Genomic DNA, 21811 nt, shown 5'->3' with positions numbered 1-21811 from the left:
CCACTGTGGAGCGCACGCGCATTGTTATTTCAGACCTTCCTCACTGTTTTACGCACGGGCGAGTAGGCGTTCTCAACAAGGTGGAAAACACGTGTATATGATTCTTAAGTAAGTATGAAGTTTCACAATTGCGATGAGTTGAGGATGTATATTTTACCAATTTCTCTTCGGGCGCTTTTGATGATCAAGAATGCATGAAGATGTCGGCAAACGTAATACAAACATTAAATCCTCAATTATATTGTCCTATCCTTCAATATTGCTTCATCACACTTGAAGCTCCGAGGTCAGTTTTAAGATGTTCTTGGACGAGTCGCGTGTGTGTCAGTCATCGACAGAATGGAGGTTGATGTTTGAACTTCCTGATTTCAGCTAACGCTCCTAGAAGGAAAATACCACATACAAATGCTTATTGTTCCTCCCTTCAACACAGTTTACAAAAATTGCATTGTTAAAAACGTGCTCGCAACACTGCAATCATAGTAGGACTAATTGAATGTCGCTAGTGCTCCCCTGTAATACACTGGAAGTAACACAATAATTAACCTAACAGGAGCGAGTGTACTTAACAATAATTATTTCTTGTAAATGTATGAGATGTACGAACTTTATATTGAATAAGGACTTTGTGAGACTTTGATAAATAATTATTTGATACAGAGTCGAAACTAAGAATGTGCCAAAAGTGTATCCTAAAACCTCCGAATCTTGGGGATTAACTAACTGAAACAAGCGGCATTTACACAAAGGTAATTATAAATACATTAACAAGACGTCAATAAATGGGTCGATTAGTGACAAGTTACTGAACCATCTCTGGAAATGCACAATGAAATGTTCATGAGTATAAAACAAAAAACTTCAGAAGGAAATTGGCACAGTTGACAACACACTAGTCGAACCGAGGGGTGATTTGTTTTTGTAAAATGAAACGTCATTATGCATCGAATTGACTAGAGCTTTTATCATATTATTATACCAGTCCGTCTTAACGCACAGTTACAAACTAATAAATATTGTGGTTTCCTCTCAATATTTAAAATTCAGACACCGGCGTCGATTCTGAAAATATTATCATATAGACAAGATATTGTTTCAAGACGGCATTTGCACATCTTACGAAAAGTCCTCATGCGGTTTCTCATGCACATGTATTTAATACAATTTGCAATTCTGTGATATGCACACCATTTTATGCTCGTCTTGTTAATTTCTTTGCGCTTCTGCGTGGGTGCTTGTGGTTTTCTGTAAGACAAGACTAGAGTAACATCCAAATGGAAATATTCAGTATGTCAATGTCCAGTCTGTCACTACTGGTGCACTTCTAGACTTTGAATCAAACTAATGTATTATAATTGACAGTAATGGCAAACATGCCAATGTATTCATTATTCGTTTGATTAAAGTAAAAGTACATCAAACCTCAACCATTATCTAATCTGCTCCCGTTGTACAGAGGAATACATTAAAGTCATGAAACCAATAGTGCAAATAAATGGAACGCCACTGCTAGTATCCCCAACGGATGATTTCAGAAGTACAACATTGCAACGCTGCAAAACCTACCGAGTACAGACTAAACCTATTAGTCTTAAAGACAGTGGACGCTATATCGGTAATTACTCAATATAATTGTTAGCAAAGTACTTACTTTGGTAGCGGGTAGCTGTTGATAGTATAAAACACTATGAGAAATGCCATAGTTTCCAGAAAGAAGTAATTTTCAACGAATTTGATTTCGAGACCCCAGATTTAGAATTTGAGGTCTCGAAATCAAGCATCTGAAAGCACACAACCTCGGGTGACAAGGGTGTTTTTTTCTTTCGTTATGATCTCGCAACTTCGACAACCGATTGAGCTCAAATTTTCACAGGTTGGTTATTTTATGTGTATGTTGAGAAACACCAAGTTAGAAGACTGGTCTTGACCAATAGCGTCCACTGTCTTTAAGAAAAATGTCGTAGTATAGGAACACCTGCCCGTCTTGACGCACTTGCGCGTGATTAATAATGTTATCGAAACTTGACTTATTAAACCCAATAAATTTGTTTTCAACTTCCTGATGTCCGGAATCACGATACCATGACAACAGTTTCGCTTTCCAGTGATCAACCTCACATCAAATCCAATTAGTGTGGTCAAACATATACATCAAGGAGTAATTGAGCCTAATCTTAATTCCATGAAAATAATTATTTCCCCACCCCTTCAGGAACACAATCTGTGAGCAGACAAACAACAAACAATACATACTGAGCGATTTGAAAGTCTACTTTCTATTAAATTCAACGGGACAGGACTGAAACAAACATGTTTGTTGTTGTTCATCTACTGGTTGTCAAGCCTTAAACGCACGTCATCACCCATAGAGATGTCGCTTTGGAAATAAACTAATAGCAAAGTTTGCTTCCCAATGATTCAAATAGTATTAGCGTAATCAATCCAATTTTCTGCAATTTCGTTTCGATATACACAATTGTACTTATTTGTCTCAAGAAAATAACTAGTTGTGCCTTTGCTGTATTTTGTTAGTTCGTATGGTGTTGATATAGTGTGTTGTTAGAACGGCACGAAGGGAATTCGTTACTAGTAACGAAAACCAATTTGCATTTTGGTCTCTTTCTCATTTGCACGCCAAATGTCAATTACAGTCGGGCAAAGGCAGACGGACAATCAATTGCACCAATTTTAAAGTTAGACTAAATGCAAGTAGTATAAGTTCACGATTGGCCGAGTTGTGTATCCTTTTTAGGCATTCCTATTCCACGAGGCATATACTTTGATGTGCCCTCGATGAAACCCGTGGCGGGGGCGGGGTGAGAGGGCAACCACAAAATCCAAAAACAGTGCGTTGCCTTTGATGATAGAAACATTCAAAGGTGGCTGACAAGTTTGTGTACTACTACCAGTCTTGTCATAGCCCTATTATAGATGAGTATATTTTACATGACATAATCTTACTGATTGTGTGTCACATCCTACTACGTATCACCAAAGGCACAATAGACCTATCACGCGTTCACCATCTTGGTCATGTTCCCTGTTTCCATAACAGTAATGTATGCTAACATTCATTGCGCAAACGGCACCAGACTATTATTTCGTCCAGCCTCAGTTTGGTTATAATGAGTTGGAATGGAGTAAAAATCAAGATGACTAACACTTAATAAAGGCACCATTTCCTCACGACTGCCGTTAATATAACGATCAGGGACCGGGAACATGAAACACATATACCCCATTTTTATACGGCTGGTACGAACATCATTGGTATTTAAAACCATCAACTGATTTTTTAGAGAACCTACCGAGTGAAAAGTTAGACTGCATTGGAGAAAACCAACCATAAAATTTCTTAGACTCATAAATAATCAACCATATCTATATTTTGACCGATTCTGAGACATGATAAATACAAAACTAACTGTACCTATATTAAATGCCATTCCGAGACTTAGCATAAAGAATCGACCATCTTTGGCCGTTTTTAGACTTCAATTCAAGACGGTCAACCATCGCTCAGGTGTTGCTTATCATTGTAGCAATTAACGCTAGTGTCATTGGGACGAAGTCTACAATCGAGTTATGCCTTTAAGGTCAAGTGCCGTTACTTATTAAAGGCACTCCCCTCGATGCATATCAGTAAAACAGTTATCTGGTTCGACAATCTAATTCTACCGTTGGAGGCGTCTAAGTCATAATTCATTCTATGTCAGTTGGGATGGCTCCCCACCCTCCTCCCACTCCGTGGAGTTCTTTTGTGTAAACAAGAAACATAGGAAACAGAGACATAATAAAACAAGGTAAAAAGGGCCGGGGTTTCTACTCGTTGAAACGTTGGACTTTAACAATTGTCAGTGTGTTTGACCGAGCTATGACTTCATCGTTTCGCGTTCGTGTACAAAGGACACGCACTGTGAGACCAAAGTAAAGCAACACATTGCCTGTGTATTGGGCACTTTAATTTGTCATGAAATAAACTCGTCTGGAAAGATTTCAAAGTGAACAATAATGACTGAAACATATCTGGAAACTGTGTGGTTTTCCTTTTATTTCTTATACACTAACAGACAAAAATGGCTTTGTTGTCGATGGTTCCTGCAAAACTAAACTGGATTACTTGGGGAGATAATTACATCTAATGGATTTAAAATGATGACAAATTGTCATTTATATTCCGTTTGGAATTAAAAATTAATTCCAATCCACTCATCCTATTATCTATTATATCCGAACCGGATACGTCCAGCGAACCGCCCCCAAAGCCAATAAACAAACAAGCATGCACCAAACGCAGAATAAACTTAATTATTTATTAGTATAACTACACAAATATAATACTTGCTTCCACACCGCACCGAATCGGATACCATTCAAGGAACTCAAATTTCACGTACAGTTGGAATCTCCCACTATATATGGATTGATTAACGGTAATGAAAACTCTTTATACGCCAAGGGCATCAATAATTTGTTAGTCGCAAAAATACATGATGAAGACGAAACGGGGGTAAATCTCCTACCGCAACACTGCAACAAACATAGGAAGGCAAAACAACATAGTCTAGATTGGAGTCAACTGATGAAACTAGCCATGGGGCCGTTAATAAAGAATCTGGTCTCGCTGGGTTATTGCGACAGATCACAGAAAGAGGCAAAGTGGGGAAAGGAATGACATACAAATAATAGATGGGTATTCTTCGTTTGAAATTGCAACTTGAGTCCCTGGAAAATACATCAAACTGTTATGGAGAACTGACACTAATTTGTTTAAAAACATATTTATATATATATATATTGGTAGGTTGTTGTTTTGTCGACTCCTTTAAAATCAATGCGGAATCTGTTTTCACAATGAGGATTTTACACTCGTCCAAACGTTGTTGTTATTGTTGTTGTTGTTATTGTTATTCTTGTTGTTGCTGTTGTGATGGAGGATGGTGTGATAAGCTAAACTGTGCTTCTCTCCCTGCTCAGATGTTCTGCCTCTCGTGAAAATACTTGCTCAGATTAGGGATTTCCCAGTTAAATTGCTCCAACCTTTGTTCCGATGTTTTGTTTTCCTTTCTTGACAATTAACTCTGTTAAATCTGAAGTACGCACACATACATATCAAAAACAACTGAACGTGGCTTTAGGTAAACACTTTACAAACAATGAGACAAAACACCAACGTCACCAAATGTTGAAAGCATTTCGAGGAACCGTGAATTTGAAGGAAGTCAGTAGAAAAGAAAATGGCCAACGGCAAGTCTAAATCATTAACTTCTGATTTAAGGTAATTACTTTACAACAAAACACCTACGTCAAGCGTATCTGGAAGCATTTCGATGAAACGTGAGTTGCAAAAGTCAGGAATAAAGAAAAAAGGGCCATTAAACAACCTTAATCGATTACTTCGTTTATTTCCCTCTGATTTATGTTACTTGGGTATTATGTTAACGTTATCATTTCCGGACATGATCCCATTAAACTTCCAGGGTCCAATTTCATAGACAAACATAAGCATAACAAAAATGCTAAGCACAACAAAATATTATACTTTCCGGAATAATGGTATAATTAGCCGAACTACCATGTTGAATGACCATTTGTGAGTGGTACCCTGTTCATTGTTGCTTAGCAGAAATTTGTTAAGCAATGTTTTCTGCTTAAGCAGCTCAAAGAAGTTTGGTCTATAATTCAAAAACTAATACCTGTATTAATATTGCTAGACATTGGTTGATTCCATGCCCCCCGCATCACAGTCAACTAATCATAGTGTTTAATAAAGATAATTGCTTTCTTATGCTGCGGTTTGTCCGCAAGAAAGAATTGCCAATTGCGCAATTTTGTACTATTAAACAAGTCAACCCCGTTCTGCGTAGGGAAGTTCATGTCATACTTTTGGGATTATACAAAAGTAGCAACAAATAAAAAACACGTTAATGCGTAACATCATGGTTGTGCTTTGTGTTTGTCACGCTTGCTTATGACTTGGCTTGGGGATGTCATATGGGTGAAGGAACCCAAGCGGAGAGGGTAGACCCGTAGGAATAAAACACATCTTTGTGATGACTTTAACGATCAGGTATTGCGAAGTATAGAGAACACATAACATCCATCTGCAAATGAGCTTTGATCCAATAATTTGTTTCAAATAAACGACACATTATATGAAATTACAACCCAAGCTCGACGATTGTTTTGAAGAAGAATCCATTAACAGTGTTTACATAAACATTGACAGCGTATCCTGCAATGATCAGGGAATCAGTTTTAGCGAAGTCAATGTTCTTGCAGTTTTACTATATAGGAAATGTAAAGTACTAAAACCAGCTATTTAACATTATCTCCTCACCACAGCTTCAAATTGGCTTACCAGTAATAATCACACAAAGTTGAATTTCAGTTAAAGCAATCGAAACACATCGGTAAACAGTGTTGTCTAAAGGCCCACACTTCGTGTATCACAACTTTATATGAAATAACAAACCTGTGAAAATTTAGCTCAATCGGTCATCGGAGTCAGGGGAAAGTAACGGGAAAACCCACCCTTGTTTCCGCACGTTTCACCGTGTCATGAGTAGTGTTTTATTCTCGATATCGATAATTGATAATCGTGTTCATGTTTTCTCAAAAAAGTAAAGCATTTCATGGAATAATATTTCAAGGGAAGTCTTTCACCATTACCTTCTGTAAACCCTGTAAGTTATTTGTTATTTTATGTAGTTTTAATTGTTGTTCTGTTCAGGAAGTGTCCAATGGCTTTAAGCTAGATTGGTATCTCTGACTCAAATAGGTAATTATTATTAAACAGATATCATCCAACATGCTTCCGTTATTAACTAATCAATCAATCTAGATCACAATGTAATCAACTTGTCTTATACTGTCATAATTCATCAATTGTTTCAATATATCCTGTGGGTATACTTGTCACTTTAAATGTTTAATTTCTAACCCAATCTGAGCAAGAACAAGACTCAGGGTCTAAGGGTTAAGGAAATGTTGAAACGATCACTTTAAAACCTTATATCATCCATATTTTCAATTTAAAAGGGATTATAGGAAAGGGTATTTCCCTCAGTGTTTTCAAGATTCACAAACAGTCAATTTAGATGGATTTGCACACAGCCCGCGGGTTAAGTGTCTACACGTTAGGTTAGTGTTCTACTAATACAGCATAGCAATCAACGCAAAACAGTAGTGGACTCATGCTGACAAACATGTAGAGTTTGAGCAAACTCGTCTCCTCCCGAACCGGAAAACTTGTGGCCGAATCGATTGACGACCGACGATTAGAGAGTCGTTCCAGATTAACTTCTAAACATTTGTTTTGCAGCCAGTGGGATAAATATTGCTTTAGTAATTACCGAACTGTACTGCGATATGAGGTTCGAAACGGATGGCCCGTTTACTTAGGATATTTATCGAGCATACAGCACCATGAAGGTGTACGTGTGGTTTGACTCGTATATATATCTACAAGTCTATTTAAAAATGAACATTGCTGCATAAAGATATCAACATATGGATCCGAATTTATATGACAACTGGGAACGGGGTTTTGACTTTGCCGTTAATGGGTAGGGATATTATTCCACCAAGGCGGAAGACATGTAGGTGTAGAAGGAGTGAAACCACCCACGTAACTCACAATCCTGGCCCAGTCATATTTAACAGGCTATCCGCACATTTCCAGTGTAAGAAATGTTTATACAACATGATTATTTTCTGTGAAATGTTCTCAAGGTATGTTTTTCTGTAATCTGCGCCCTCGTGGGATAGAGAGCGTAGTGTATAATAAATAAATTGGATTCTTGAGGTTGTTTTAGCACATTCAATACCAAAAATAACCTAAAACTGCATAAGCTTTCGTAGTAATAACTACTTCATCATTGGTTGTTATGAAAGCTTACGTAGTTTGTATATAATAGTCAGTCTTTAATTGCTACTACAACCTTGCTTGTTTGCCTATCCTGCCCCTCCATTATTTTAAGTATGTATTGAATGAGGTAGCCATAAGCCCTGAGAACGTTTGCTGACTGTCGTTATATCACCCCAGGTAAGCCTACTTCGAGCCTTAATTAGCCCCCAGAGAACGTTTGTGTGATCCCTGTGTTCACTATTGGCACGGGCAAGCCTGGTTAACTGCCTCTTTTAACAAGTTAGCACACTCGAGGCTTCTTGCATGCTCAAACAACCACCGTGCTTCGACTTGCAATTATCTGATTAAACGTTGGTTCAAGGATGAATTGGATATACAGACTAATATCATCGCTATATACCTGATTGAGAAGTGGTGACTTGTCACACAGTAAACACTTTCTTGAAATACATGTGTCTATCTGAACTTTCTTAATACAACCTAATGATGATCATAACTTGTAACTAATGCAATGAGTCAATTACTGTAGTTTTGTAGATGGGGGTAATTACATATAATCTAATTAAGATAATTGTGATGACACTTTCTGAGTCAAACAATCTTTAGGCATGTTTTAAAAATATTCACACTTCGTCCCATGAATATTAAAACCAAAATACCCCTGCGGCATTTATGAAGTTCTCAAAACTCGTCAAAAACGACACCATAACTTTGCACATATAAGTAGATTAATAACTTCATCCTGCTCAATTCATTGATCGCTGCGATTATCGCACGGTTATTAAATCGAAAGTAATATTACTTATCAAAGAGACATAGTGTAGTTTGTTCTACACTACGTGATTTTGTTATATACTTGTTTGTACGTCGATAGCCTCTGTGTTTCGACGATATAACCAATTTGACCTAAAAATGAACAAGTGTTTGTCACACCTATACCAAACATCATCATCTTCCCCACAGCACATTTCATCCTAACTGTTCAAGAGGAAGTAGTGTTTAAAGTTCATATAACACCCGTAGAGAAAGCATTGTAAGACAGTTATAAGGGCTGTCGTTATAGCTTTATGCACAAACCTAGATATCCAACACTATGTCTTAAGGATATACAGTTCGATATGACCAGTGTCTCTAGGGGTCATACTTCTATGGCCAGTTGCCCGATCGCCCACAGATAGAATGTCACAATCCAGGGAAGTTTGTCTTGGAGGTGTGTTAAAACAAATACCAGATAGCTTGATGGTGCAGAGGTGGCATTACTCCCTTGAGGTGCTGATGTAAGTTTATCAAATTTTTAGTCTTTCTTTCTAGTGCTGATGGTGTGTAGGGAGTACAGTGTCAACTTCCTGTTGGCCAAGATGTAGGGTTGACATAACGCCCAAGGAAACAAGCAGAGGAATTCTTTGCAGTTCAGTACGTCTGTTTTATAATAAAGACTATTGATTTTATGCAATGCGTCTCTCCGGACGTGGTGATACGTTTTGACAGCCGAATAATAAATGAGAGTTCTTTGGGGTAAGTTGAGATAATAAACTTAGTTTAGCCAACTTAATTTGACCAATCAGGAGGTTGCTTTGAGAGCCTACTCCGTGTGAGTCTTTTCTCGGTGTCTCGGTATACGTTTATATTATTGTTATTTTAGAATTCATGTGAGGTTTTGGTAAAAACATCTCGAAGTCGAACACAAACAGTTAAACGTAGTTATAGGAACACCGTGTCTTTGGCTTTTTGGGGACCTGCCCCCCTCGGCGGTTTTGTTGATCTGTGTTTCCATTTTCCATTAAACCGCTGGGTGTCCGAAGAGCCGGAACGAAACCACGGTAACGAAAACATATGAAAAACAAATAGAGATGTTTTGTGACAAGTGAAGTGTTTTAGCCGTGTCTATGAAAGGATGTTGTTGCCCAGCAATACATGAGATAACTTCAGTTCAATAATGGGATTGTCTGTATGACTTTTTCTCTCAGTTTATTTCTGATGATTAGATCATGTAGCATGTTGAGGATAGATGAGACATTTTCAAGACGCTGTGGTGTGATTTATCAGCAAACGGGTTTGATTGAAAACCACTTAGTGAAGATCAAACGATGGTTGCATAGGGATGAGCGGTCAGCTTGTCTAAAATTAATCAAACTGACAAATATAGATCTCAACAGATTCTCATGTCAACAAGTGGACTCAATTAAAGTTGAACGTGCCCGCCTGATACTTCGCTCTATGTATCGTCACAGAACTCGGTCAATGAATGCCCATCACTCAATGGTTAAATGCCCCGCGTATTTCATCTTAATTGTACATTAATCAAACTATCTTGCAATAAAGGAATAGGAGAACATTCCACATGGAAAGGATAAATACGTAGTCACGTTTTGTTAAAACCTTTGTTTGTGCTGCTCGTGAAATCATGCTTTGACAGTTTTCCAAGACAAATTTGAGAGACAATTGTTTAGTAGTGAATAAAAGAGAAAAATAACAGAGCTGCAGTTAAATTACGAGTAATACATCGTAATTGTTTGAGTGCACCCCCATGCTGAACAGAAAACCACAACCGAGGCATAAATGGTTTAAAAAGAGCAATTTAGAACGTTGTAGAAAGACTCCACAAGTCTAGCCGCGTTAATGTACACGTTGGATGTTTGTGTTCCCAATTTATTTGTTTTCGAAGAATCCTCAAGAATAACCTGTTTTAAAAGATATACGATTGGAAACGAGTATTTCATTACAGGGGGAATTGTATCAGTAATGTATGTATTTACAACAATATTTAACTTGTTTTGTCTCTAGAAGCCTGAATTTCAAGTACATTCACCTGCAATATTTTTTATCACGAGATTAACATGTTGAAATGTAATGAAACGGTTTTTGTTCTCTTCTTGAACAATGAACCATAGTTTCTGTCTGCGAAACTTCCTCAAATGATGTTGCCCTGATGATGTTTTGATAGCGAAGACGTTGCTTGTAATATAACACCAAATTGAATATTTTGAGTTCGATAATGAAGTGGAACATTCTTGGAACTCAGTTTAATTCGATTCACATGAACTCCGATCTGCATTCTAGTCCAATATTAATGTATAACAACATCAAAAGGATTCACATGTTTTTTTTTTTAAGTAAGGGAAACATTTTGACATTTTAAAATTGCAATTGTAGAGGAATTATAGTTCCTGAAAGCCTCGTTTTAGGCGCATTATTCGTCAAGTGACTGCAAACGCCATTTGATACCTTCGGGTTAGTTTTATGATCATCTTGCCATGCATCGCTCAGGGAGAATTACCTGGTGGAACTAAATATAAGTCTCCCTGTCACATTGAATTGCCAAAGGCAGGTGTTGGGAAGATGTGGAATGGTTAAAATAGGATCAACTGGATTGGGGATTAGGTCCTTTCATCTCTTGAGGTTCTGATTATAAGCTTGTTCCATTTTGAACCTCTGGCAGGCTTAAGCTATGAATTGGTACGTGTGTTTACATCATGCAGGGATAATTGGGCTTTATTTATGAGAAATAAGGGACAAATCAAGGTGTTTTGTTTTGTTAGTTTTCCGTCGCTTGTAGTTCAAAGATGAAATCGAAGATACATGACAGTGGAAATGACCACCTATACTACAACACACTACAGTAATCGGCTAACTATATCCTCCGTCTTGCCCATTTACATAAATAATAAGCAATAAGTCGTATTGATGATATTGGATGGATCATGTCTTTAACGGGTACACTGTGTACCATGTTATTGGCTTAGAACGGCTTGTTTTAAGTCTATAATACAAGCCGATCATAGGTAAAATAGTCTGGTTTCCTTTTGCCTGGACAATCGATTGGTGAAATAGTAATGAGCATAATGTGCCCCTAACTTTTCTGAATTTAATATTTAAATTGGTTGGCATTAAGTACAGCAAAGAGAACTTAACATACACCTGCAACTTATTAATAAACAGTGTCTCCAAGAACAAGTAATGTTTCAAATTGTAAAACAAACATCATTTAATGATGATGTTTTGTCAACCAATGTCAAATTAAAGAATTAGAGGGCTTTCCACAGTAATTTCGTATCTATGCAAATTACATTATGGAATAACTGTCAGATTGGAAATAATATTTGGTTATATTTTGACATTTGAAATGCCTCTCTAATATTGTTAAAGGAGGTTCACCGCCCCGGGATTGCGCCCCTGTGGGAATCGATGGTCCTTGATAAGTCGCGAAAGAAAGCTTTATCAAGAGCGGTGAACAGTGATGGTAATTTAGCAACGGTGGAATCGATAAAGATACCGCGACTGAAGATAGCAGATCTGCCCATACATTAAAGAGCAGTGTCATAAGTTTGTCTGCCATACGCTGTGTGGACATTACACTGTTATTTCAAGCAGTTCCCATTTCAAATTGAAACTGTTTTGGGAGCTGATTTCTGCTCTGTTGATCTCTCGTTATCTACTAGATGACAACCATACAAGAAACTACACCTCGTTACTTAAAATAAATATGGAGACATAGTGTTTCCGAAGTGAAGACATAAAAAGTGAAGACATTGTGTTTATGTTCTTCCAAATTGATCACACTTTATTTACGTTTTCCTTAAGTGACAACCTTTGTGTCCTTTTTTCTCATTAAATGTTTAGCCAACGGTATATATTATGTTTGCTAGAAATAATGCTAACTATTACATTGAAAACCACAACAACCACAACAACAATTTTATGTGGTTTGATATATACTTATGTTGTCATGAACATATACACTGCCTCTGTAGTTGATTCAAATGTGGTCTTGGAAATCTTGTCTTGGGGTTTTGAACCATATTTAGAGCAGCTCTTTCTTGGCAGGCATTGAAGCTTTATACGAGTTGCCAAAACTAGCGAGTTGGCACTACTAACTGAACAGAAATTCAGATGCTACGACTTGATTGCAAATCGAATAAGACTTTATATACACTCAGAGGTGGAGTAGATTTCGTTAGCTACACTCCAACTATACTTTAATTTAACACACTTCAGCAGGAGGGTAAAATGTTTTTGTTCCTTCTGCAATGCATGACGTCGAAGCATTTGGAGTGGTGCAGGCCTGGGTCCGTTGAGGCCTACGTAATGCGGACATTTTAAGGAACTTCCCAGAGTGTTTTTTTCCTTTTTGACCTGAGGTGTCACTGAGCAAGACTTCCAATTCCTTAAGCAAGACGCTAATGGGGCTTAGTTTTCCCTCACCAGTTTGAGTTGACTAGAGTGCAGCTTATTTAACACACTAGCTAGGAAGAAACAGTATACACTTATAGGTAGGTACGCGTTGACATAATTATTATAATGTAGGTTTGAACGGAATATGCCTTTTTAATGTATGGTGAACGTTGGGAGCGCACTGTTTCGTTCAGGTATAATATAAAGACAAATGTACCCAAACCATTGCAGTGTCATAATATTATGACAACTATATCTCAAAATGCCTAATGACATTTGCCCTCAGTCAAAATATTTCATTTTCCATTGAAAATAAATACACGTCCTAATTAAGCCCAATTCAAATAACCGCCTCCGCATTGGAGAGCAACTGTCAACAAGTTCAATATTTATTTTGCGTATTTGGGTCATACGCAAAGATTAAACAGCCATTACAATCAAACCGGTTTTAGGGCTTTTCGTTCGGTTAATGTAGGCATACTTTTGTATTTATTTTAAAATGTTTATGTTTTTGTTTTCTTCCCTTTTCCCAGTTTTGGTGTACTGTATGTCGAGCAGCAGTAATAAAAACGGTCACTTAATAATGGTAAATGCATAAATACATGCACAAATAATAATATTGATACAACTTGATATTATTTTTGGCTCCGCAAAACCAATAAGTTTCAACCGACGAGATATTTGTCAAGGAAGTAAATAATATTGGCGTGGTGTCTAGCTCATAAATGTATTCTATGGCATGCACCAGTATTTCGTTATTCTTGTCTGGTTTTTGTCTTAAAAAATACTAGCAGCATAAGGATATGTCACTTTTGATATAAAACATACATTTATCATTTATTTGACCAGTTTATTAAATTTATTAGAAAATTTAAATCATACCGAACTCATGATACGATCCGAGTGGATAAACAACAATGGAATTGGAAACGAATATTGGAACCTTTTAAGAGGGGATGAAACGAATCAAACTAATAATAACCAAATTTTGCGACATGTCGTCAATAATTAAAGGCATGGTCAAATAAATGTCAGCTCACTTAACCTGTCTGCTTTTGTTTGGCATTATTTGTGAATGCTATCTATTTATGGTGATGGCTGACGTAGGCAAAGTGTGAGTTTGTCCATGATGGCTCAACAATAATGTATAAATATTCCATTGAATTGTCAATGTGTCATGGAAACTTAATACCACGTCAAAGAAAATTATGGTATTGTCCCCTTAACAACGCATGCGCAATCCATTAGGCAACTTGCTGTATAATATTCATAATAACTCATAATGATCTCATCTATTAAAACATAATAACAAAATAAATAAGTGATCAAATAATTAAATTATAAATAGAATAGAGTATGAGTAATATAATTACAATATTCAAGTAAATTAATAATGGCAACATACTATTATTGTTTGGCCTATTTGCTGGTGTCGCTATGTCTTGTTGTATCTGTGCTTTATTTGAAGAACAACTGTATCACCATTTAATTGTAACACTTCGAGAAACATTCATCAGTTATTTGTTTGTTCATTGAAAGATTCATAGCTTGATTGATTTACGATTTCGTTTATTTACTTAATTTTTGAATATTTAATTGAAGCTGTTTTGTGTTGTTGTTGTTGTTGTTGTTGTTTCCCTATATCATTTCCATATTACAGAAGCGTCGTCGTCGTTTTGCAAAACAACAATTGACTGCAATTTATCGAATGACATCTTCAGAAGAGTGCCGACTCTCCCATAATAACAATCTCACTAAAATAATAACATAATATTGATGAAGTTCCTGTAATAACATGGAGTCACCCCTCGACTTCTCCATTTGGACCTCTCAACATCTTATCCAATCGCGTCTATAATGCAATTAAAGTTGTTTAACATGACATTTACCTCTACTCTCACAAAATCAAAATACTCTTCGAAATATTTCATAACCTACAGCTAGAAGTAAAAAAAAAAGACTCATCTGGAATGGGGAATAGATACGGATGGCTCGAATTGAATGTCAGCATCTCAAGTGTTTTGGTACATGGATCACGAGTAGGTACTTGTCGCTTTCTAAGACATGATCACACTTAAGGTTCATGTTAGTTGGATTCACTGAACTTTAACTGAAGAAGCGATTCGATTTAATTTCACTTTATTATTCCTGACTGAAAGATCATTTCGGATTTTACATACAACTAACATAAATTACAATTAGTAAAAAGAAACTTTGTACAGTCTAAAACACATCAACAAGCCACAATGCTTCTCTTTATCAAAATATGAAAGCTGAAGTTAAACAGAAATTGCTACTCCCAAAATAAGATCGAGAGCAAAACTCGTCTTTCTATTTGGAATACAATTTGCTGTGGTGTTTCCATATTGTGTTGGTTCATGCTAGTGAATATCGTCAGCATCTTAGACATAAAATTGTAAGTGGCTCTTGGGTCGTCTGGAGCGGGTTTATTTTTCACATGATGGTACAGTCCGGACATTCTGATCAAACCCGCCAGAAGCTGGAGACAAAATCAGTTTGACTTTTAAACGGTATATTGAAAAATATACTTGCCACCAATTATCTGTCATGTGATCAGTCCGTTAAGTATTATAATACACTTTGGAGATAATTAAAACCCCCGGGGACAAATGCTTTCAAAAAGGTAAACCCATGTTCAAGGTCGACCTTCCCCTTGCGGCTCCCATTATATAGTTCTTCATTATTACATTTGATAGACCAAGGGCAGAACCAATGGAAGGGTGGACCTATTCTACATGATTATAGTCCCATTATAGTAATTCGACACGTGACACCCATCACTACAAAGTTCTTAGTTCTTACCTTATCATTTGGTACCATATTAATGATGATATACCTCATGAATGGAATCTTCTTATCTGATTGGTTGAAAATGGAGTCATGGAAATAGCTATGCCCCCTTCTTCTACCAAGATGACGTCATAGTGACTATGCCCGGGGCATAGTCAATTTACTATACCCGCTCTGAAAATGACGCAACTTTGATTTTTATGATGTACGACTAGCGTCCCATGTCACGACGCGACCTTTCTTCGCAGACGACCTTCACCGTATAGTCAGAGTGTTGTTGATAAGAAGAATCTTTATTCGGTATATAAAAGAAATATTGACTGCTTTATAATCGGGGAACAGTTAAATTATAGGCCCTCGGTGATGTCAAAACCATGGCTATGCCCTCAGCTTCGCTTCGGGCATAGTCGTGGTTTTGACATCACCTTGGGTCTATAATTTAAACTGTGGCCCCCATAGCAGTCAATATTTCCATACTATAAATGCATATCAAGCTGGAGGTCACGTGTGATAAAGTAAAAAGTAAAACATTTATGAATTTGCTCATTTTTTGTGTGGCTGCTCTTCCACACTGTTGCCTCTGTAAGTTTTTAGGCACAGTGTTGTACAAAATCAACCGCGATGTGTTGCGTCCAACAGCTTTGAAGTGTGATCGAGATACCGATAGTTTCATATACATTGGTGTTGCTTTTCTCTCAACAAACCTACCGGCTCTCTTCGGAGTCATAACACGGTGTAATATAAGCCTCCTGTTGTTTGTATCAACATGTTGCTTTCTCAATGGATGGAATATGAATGTGCCTGCATGTATTTTCATAGTAATAGTCACATACAGCTTAGAGCAGCCATATTAGTATGCAAGTTTTGTTGAAAAGCAAAAGTGTTTCTTGTCACATTGCCTACAAGCGGATCCAGAAAAGTCAATAACCAGAAGTATCCGTCCTTAAAAAACTACTTTATTACTATGCAAGATGGTTCATCTTACGGATTTGCATTTAGGGTGTATTCTTTATATTTTCTTGAACCCTCTGGCAAACAGTGCTTTAGTTTTCTGTTTAGTTGGTTGTTGCATTCTCTCTCGTTTTCCCCCCATTGTCGCATTTGTAAATTACATCTCTCGGATCACAGAGTACTGCCGTCTATTGAAGGGTCTCGTAGTCTGAGGATCACTTCATCAGATGAATGTTATACCTTGAGGCTAACCGATATTAGAGCAATATCCGTCTAGGTACCAGGCCATAACTTGTCTAGGTTACAAGGCACCATCACGTATGTTTTTGTGAAAAACAATTTTGAAAATAAGACATAAACTAATACATTGGTCATTTAAACATTGTGACAATTTTCCGTGGAACTTTTTGCACCGACACAAACGTGCCCTTGCAAACGTTATAGTCAAACTCGTTATGTTTTCAATACTTTGAAATTGTTTAGGTAGCATTCATGAATAAATGCCATCTTCGGGAGGTGAATATTTTCAAGTTAGTGTAGAAAGTGTCTAATTTCAAACTGTTACTGTTCTTGTCTTGCTTTGTCCACACGTCAAAAAAAAAAAAAAAAAAAAAAAAAACTTGGCAGATAAACCATCGCGAAAGTTCCAAGACAGTTCAAACAAAGCAACAGAACCTCATTCTTGTGCACAGATTGAACGTATCTCTACTGAATATTTTTGTTTGTATATATTGTATAAATCTACAAAGCTGTTTCGCCAGCTTCCATTGACAAAGCAATACTCAACTGTAAAAGCTGTTTCGCCAGCTTCCATTGACTAAGCAGTACTCCACCCACTCTAAACTATTACATGATCAATAACAATCCATTGGCACCAGCGAATGTTATTCTTCAATTCAGAACCTTTATTATTTTCCGGAGGTAGCTTTTGTCGCTACTGTAAACACGTTTTGTTTCTAGTTCTACGATTAACACAGCAAATGATGTTTATACAATCCATGTGTTATCACCACAGCATGGGGCTCCTTCAATTATGGGTTTTTCTTCTCGGAGAACATTTTAAAGCTTCGAGCCACGTGCCTCTATGAGCATTCCAATCAACTGTTTTTGATGTTATGAATGTTTTCTGAACTACATAAGCTTAAAGGCACTGGACATTGTTGGTAATTACTCAAAACTAATGTTAGCATACGTACATGCAATGGAGAGCTGTTGATGATATTATAAAACATTGTGATAATTTGCTCCAAGAAGTAAAGTAGTTTTGAGAAAGGGGTAAATTCTCATTCAAATAATATAATACTTCAGCTGAAGCCTTAAACTTTTATAATATGCATGTCGTAAAGAACTAATGGCCATTGAATCTTACTATTTTTTGAATTTCCAATGTTTTTATTACCAATATGCCATTCGTTACAATGTACTGACCATTGCTATGTGAGGTATGCCTATGCGAGATTTTAGTTTCCTAAAAAAACCCACTAAAGACCCTTTTTAGGAAAATTGCCAGTTGCCAAATTATGTTAAGTGGTCAAAGTATAGCGCTGGGAGGCTGGCCAACTAAATAAGGGGCAACAAAAAGAATAATGCGAGTGTAATAATGGATGCCTACAGTGATTGAAATTCCTTTTATTATTCCGTCTATCGACCTGAAATAATTTAATCAAAAAACCGTCATCCATTTCCATCAGAGTACGAGTGAATGGTTTCTAAGGATGGGTCCTGAAATTGGACCAAAATGAAAGAGTGTCCAATTTGCAAACCATCAATACCCTATTCAGTGTATAGGTTTCTCTCAACCATTAGCAACCGAACTTATTTGGATGTATAGCTCTTAAAATGAAGACATGCTTCCTAGGCATACTGATGTAACGTCGTGGTCTTAAACAACGCGTACAAGGTCATACCAAAAGCCTTACGGGTCTAAACAATGGATGTAAGTTTGTCATAAGTAATAGTTTTTCTAAGGAAACTAAAATCTCACACAGGCCTACAGTTTTTGCCCTGTACTCAAGATAGGTCTGTTTCCATTGTGTCAAGAACAAGGCTAACATAAAACAAAATCGCATCCACTTCAATCAATGAAGCAAACAATCGAACATTTCCCCAAAGCCTTTTTTCTTCTTTTTCCCCCGAAATGACTGCTGCTAACAATGTTAAACGCACCAATATCTTTAAAAGGCCCAGTTAGCCTCAGGTATTTGGACTGGTTTGGTTCAGTATACATGTTTGGTTCAGTATATGACTATTTCATAGTCACGATACACGGATTTGTTTGTTTTCATTTGTCCACGATTCTTGTTTGTACGGCTCGTTCCCACAATGTCACGATAGCTCATGAAACTGCAACGAGATAATCAAAGCGGTATATGAATTGGGCGATACGTGGGCGAGTTTGCCATTCAGAACGAGTATACTTGACATGTTCCCATGTCCAATAGCAATACAACGTTGGATTACATAAAGGTACATACACTTTAATGGTGTCATTAGTTTGAACGCAGTTGATTTGCTTTCTCGCTTTGCGGTGTTCAGGTTAAGCGTGTAATGATATCTTACACTAATCTGGTTGTAACAGAAGTAGGCCAGCCATGATCGGACTATCACTAGCTGTGTTATCTTTAATCAACAGTCAAATCAACCTTCATCTGGAGGTACAAGAACTTTTCTGCAGCATGCTAGGCTGATTTTCACTCAAATCTTTCATTCCCTAATCTGGGGTGGATTTCACAAAGAGTTAGGACTAGTCTTATCTCGATGTCTTCATTCATGTTGGTTTTTTTCTGTGTGCAGGAAAAAAATGGAAACCCTTCTAATCTGGCAACGGACTCGAAGCCCATTCATTTGTTACTTGCCCCGGGCCCCACATGAACTCCAAATAAATAATAGTACTCAATAGCTTTTTACGTGTTGAGGTAGAAGCAACTGCTATCAACATCGGCCCTCTATGTTGTTTTCGAAGTCACATATTATACGTTATAGGATCCAAATAACATAGTACACTCCGCAGGAAATATGGATTTCCATTATAATGCACGTTATACGTCCATGGATTCTAGTTGTAATCCAATATGGGCAACTGACAAGGAAACGTGACCCAAATAATGCTGGATATTATGCTTTCAAGACTCTATGAGTATTATGCTTTTAAGATTCAAGGAGTATAATACGTCCAAGACTCGATGATTCAAGGAGTATAATACTTCCAAGACTCGTTGAGTATGCTTTCAAGAACCTCGGAGTATGATTTCATGACTGGAAGGGAAATGTTTAGAAATAGCTTGGCCCTTAAGTACGCATTTCCATACTAACTATGTAAGCATATGCCTCGAGAAGGTTAACACTTACAAAATTTTCAAATAAATTTTGACCCTAGTGTGACTATTTTTAGTGCTGATAAATTAATGTTTGTAGACAACAAATTACGGTCGAGTAAGAAACACATACGTCGTGCTCCTAAAAGCTGCAGTCGAAGCTACACCATTACATATTTTTGCATATTTTTTCATCCTGGGGACGAGTTCTAACATGGGAAAACAATCTATTTAACCACGTCACATACTATTTTGTTGATGTCACTAATTGTGCACCAACTCTTCGTCTAATTTATAAGAGTGGTGTCTGTGCAACCCCTAACCGTAGCCTGGACCTAAGTATAGGTCAACACTGTACCTTAATGTTGTCCGAGGGCTAAATGACGCTATGGTGGTTACATAATTGAGTTACATTAAGGGTCATACAGGTGTCTGGAACAACAGCCTTAAACTGTAACTTGAGCACATCATATCTTCGTCAACGCTGGGTCGATTTTTAGGCATGACATGGTGAATGGTTTTCTGCTTAGTTCTGGTGCTTTAATGGGTTCACATTCGTTAATCTCCGTCTTGTTTTCTTTAATTAAAGGTATCTTCTTGTATTCTGGGCTCAGGTGAGAATGTTAGGTTGCTTAGTAAAGGAATTACTTGAAGGTGAAATTGTGTCAGGGGCGGAAGTATATTTGAGTAAGGCCACTTCTAATCAATGTTCAACATTCAATCAATGAGATTGAGACCAAAGTTGTGGATACGAGGTGACTCATCGCCAAGAGGTCGTCAATGTCTTTTATCTGTCTACGAGGTGGCATATTGAATGCCCTTGTGTTGGTGTGGGATAACTAGCGGGCTCGTCATCAATAAAGAAGACACCGAGTCGACTCTCTCAACAACTTTGTGTTTAGAGCATGAGAAGTGATAAGTTGGACAACTTTGTCAAATGTCTATCTAGAGTAAGGATGTGGCTGTAGACGCCTTGGGTTATCTGTGTGATGAGAGATACGATCATTGTTGGATCTATACACCTCAAAGTGTAGGTGATAATGGCTTGAAACTGATAGTGACGTTAAGTCTTTGGCTGAGGGGGTAGCTGAAGTCATGAATCCGCGATGACAAACAAGAAACGTGCTGTAGACACCGTGGAGTGGCAATTTACTCAAAGTGGTTACGGGTTAGAACACGACGAGAGTCGATCCCAACTAATGTTTCAAAGTATATCTGTTCGGTTGAAAACTTTCTTTGTTTGTTGGATGTCTAATTTCAGGCACATGTGGTATGTCTGTCGAGACCACAACTTCCACTGTACCACTAAAAGACATGTATTCGATCCGTGCATTCAATATAAAGGTGTTGAGACATGGAATGCACTAAATGTCTGGAGAGATCAGAGTAATAGTGATAGCTTGGAAGGTCACGTAACAAATAAAAAGAGGTGACAACAGGTGGACATGAACAACATTAACCTTGACCACAGGAAACTAAACTAGAAACAAAGAGTGAGACAAAACGGAAGATAGAGAGATGAACTAAAATCAAGGGCGTGGCAAAATAGGAATAGGCTTTTCTCCTAAAAGCACCGATTAAGCATCCTCGTCGTGATTCCTTGACTCAGTAACCATAAAATTCATAGTTTGGAAAGGTACCCGACTAGTTGTCTTTAACTTCAAGCCTCGTATTGGGTGAGTCGATTTTGGAT

General features: G+C 37.4%; 1 long non-coding RNA gene across 1 annotated transcript in view; it reads left to right on the top strand.

The window, feature by feature from the left end:
• The window catches only part of LOC139953027 (uncharacterized), a 61998-nt gene that overhangs the window by 16344 nt on the left and 23843 nt on the right, over positions 1-21811 (top strand). The gene's annotated exons all lie outside the window — the stretch shown is intronic.

This window comes from Asterias amurensis, chromosome 21, assembly GCF_032118995.1.
Source record: "Asterias amurensis chromosome 21, ASM3211899v1".
NCBI lineage: Eukaryota > Metazoa > Echinodermata > Asteroidea > Forcipulatida > Asteriidae > Asterias > Asterias amurensis.
Note: the sequence above shows the minus strand (reverse complement) of the source record. Positions and strands in the feature narration are given on the sequence as shown.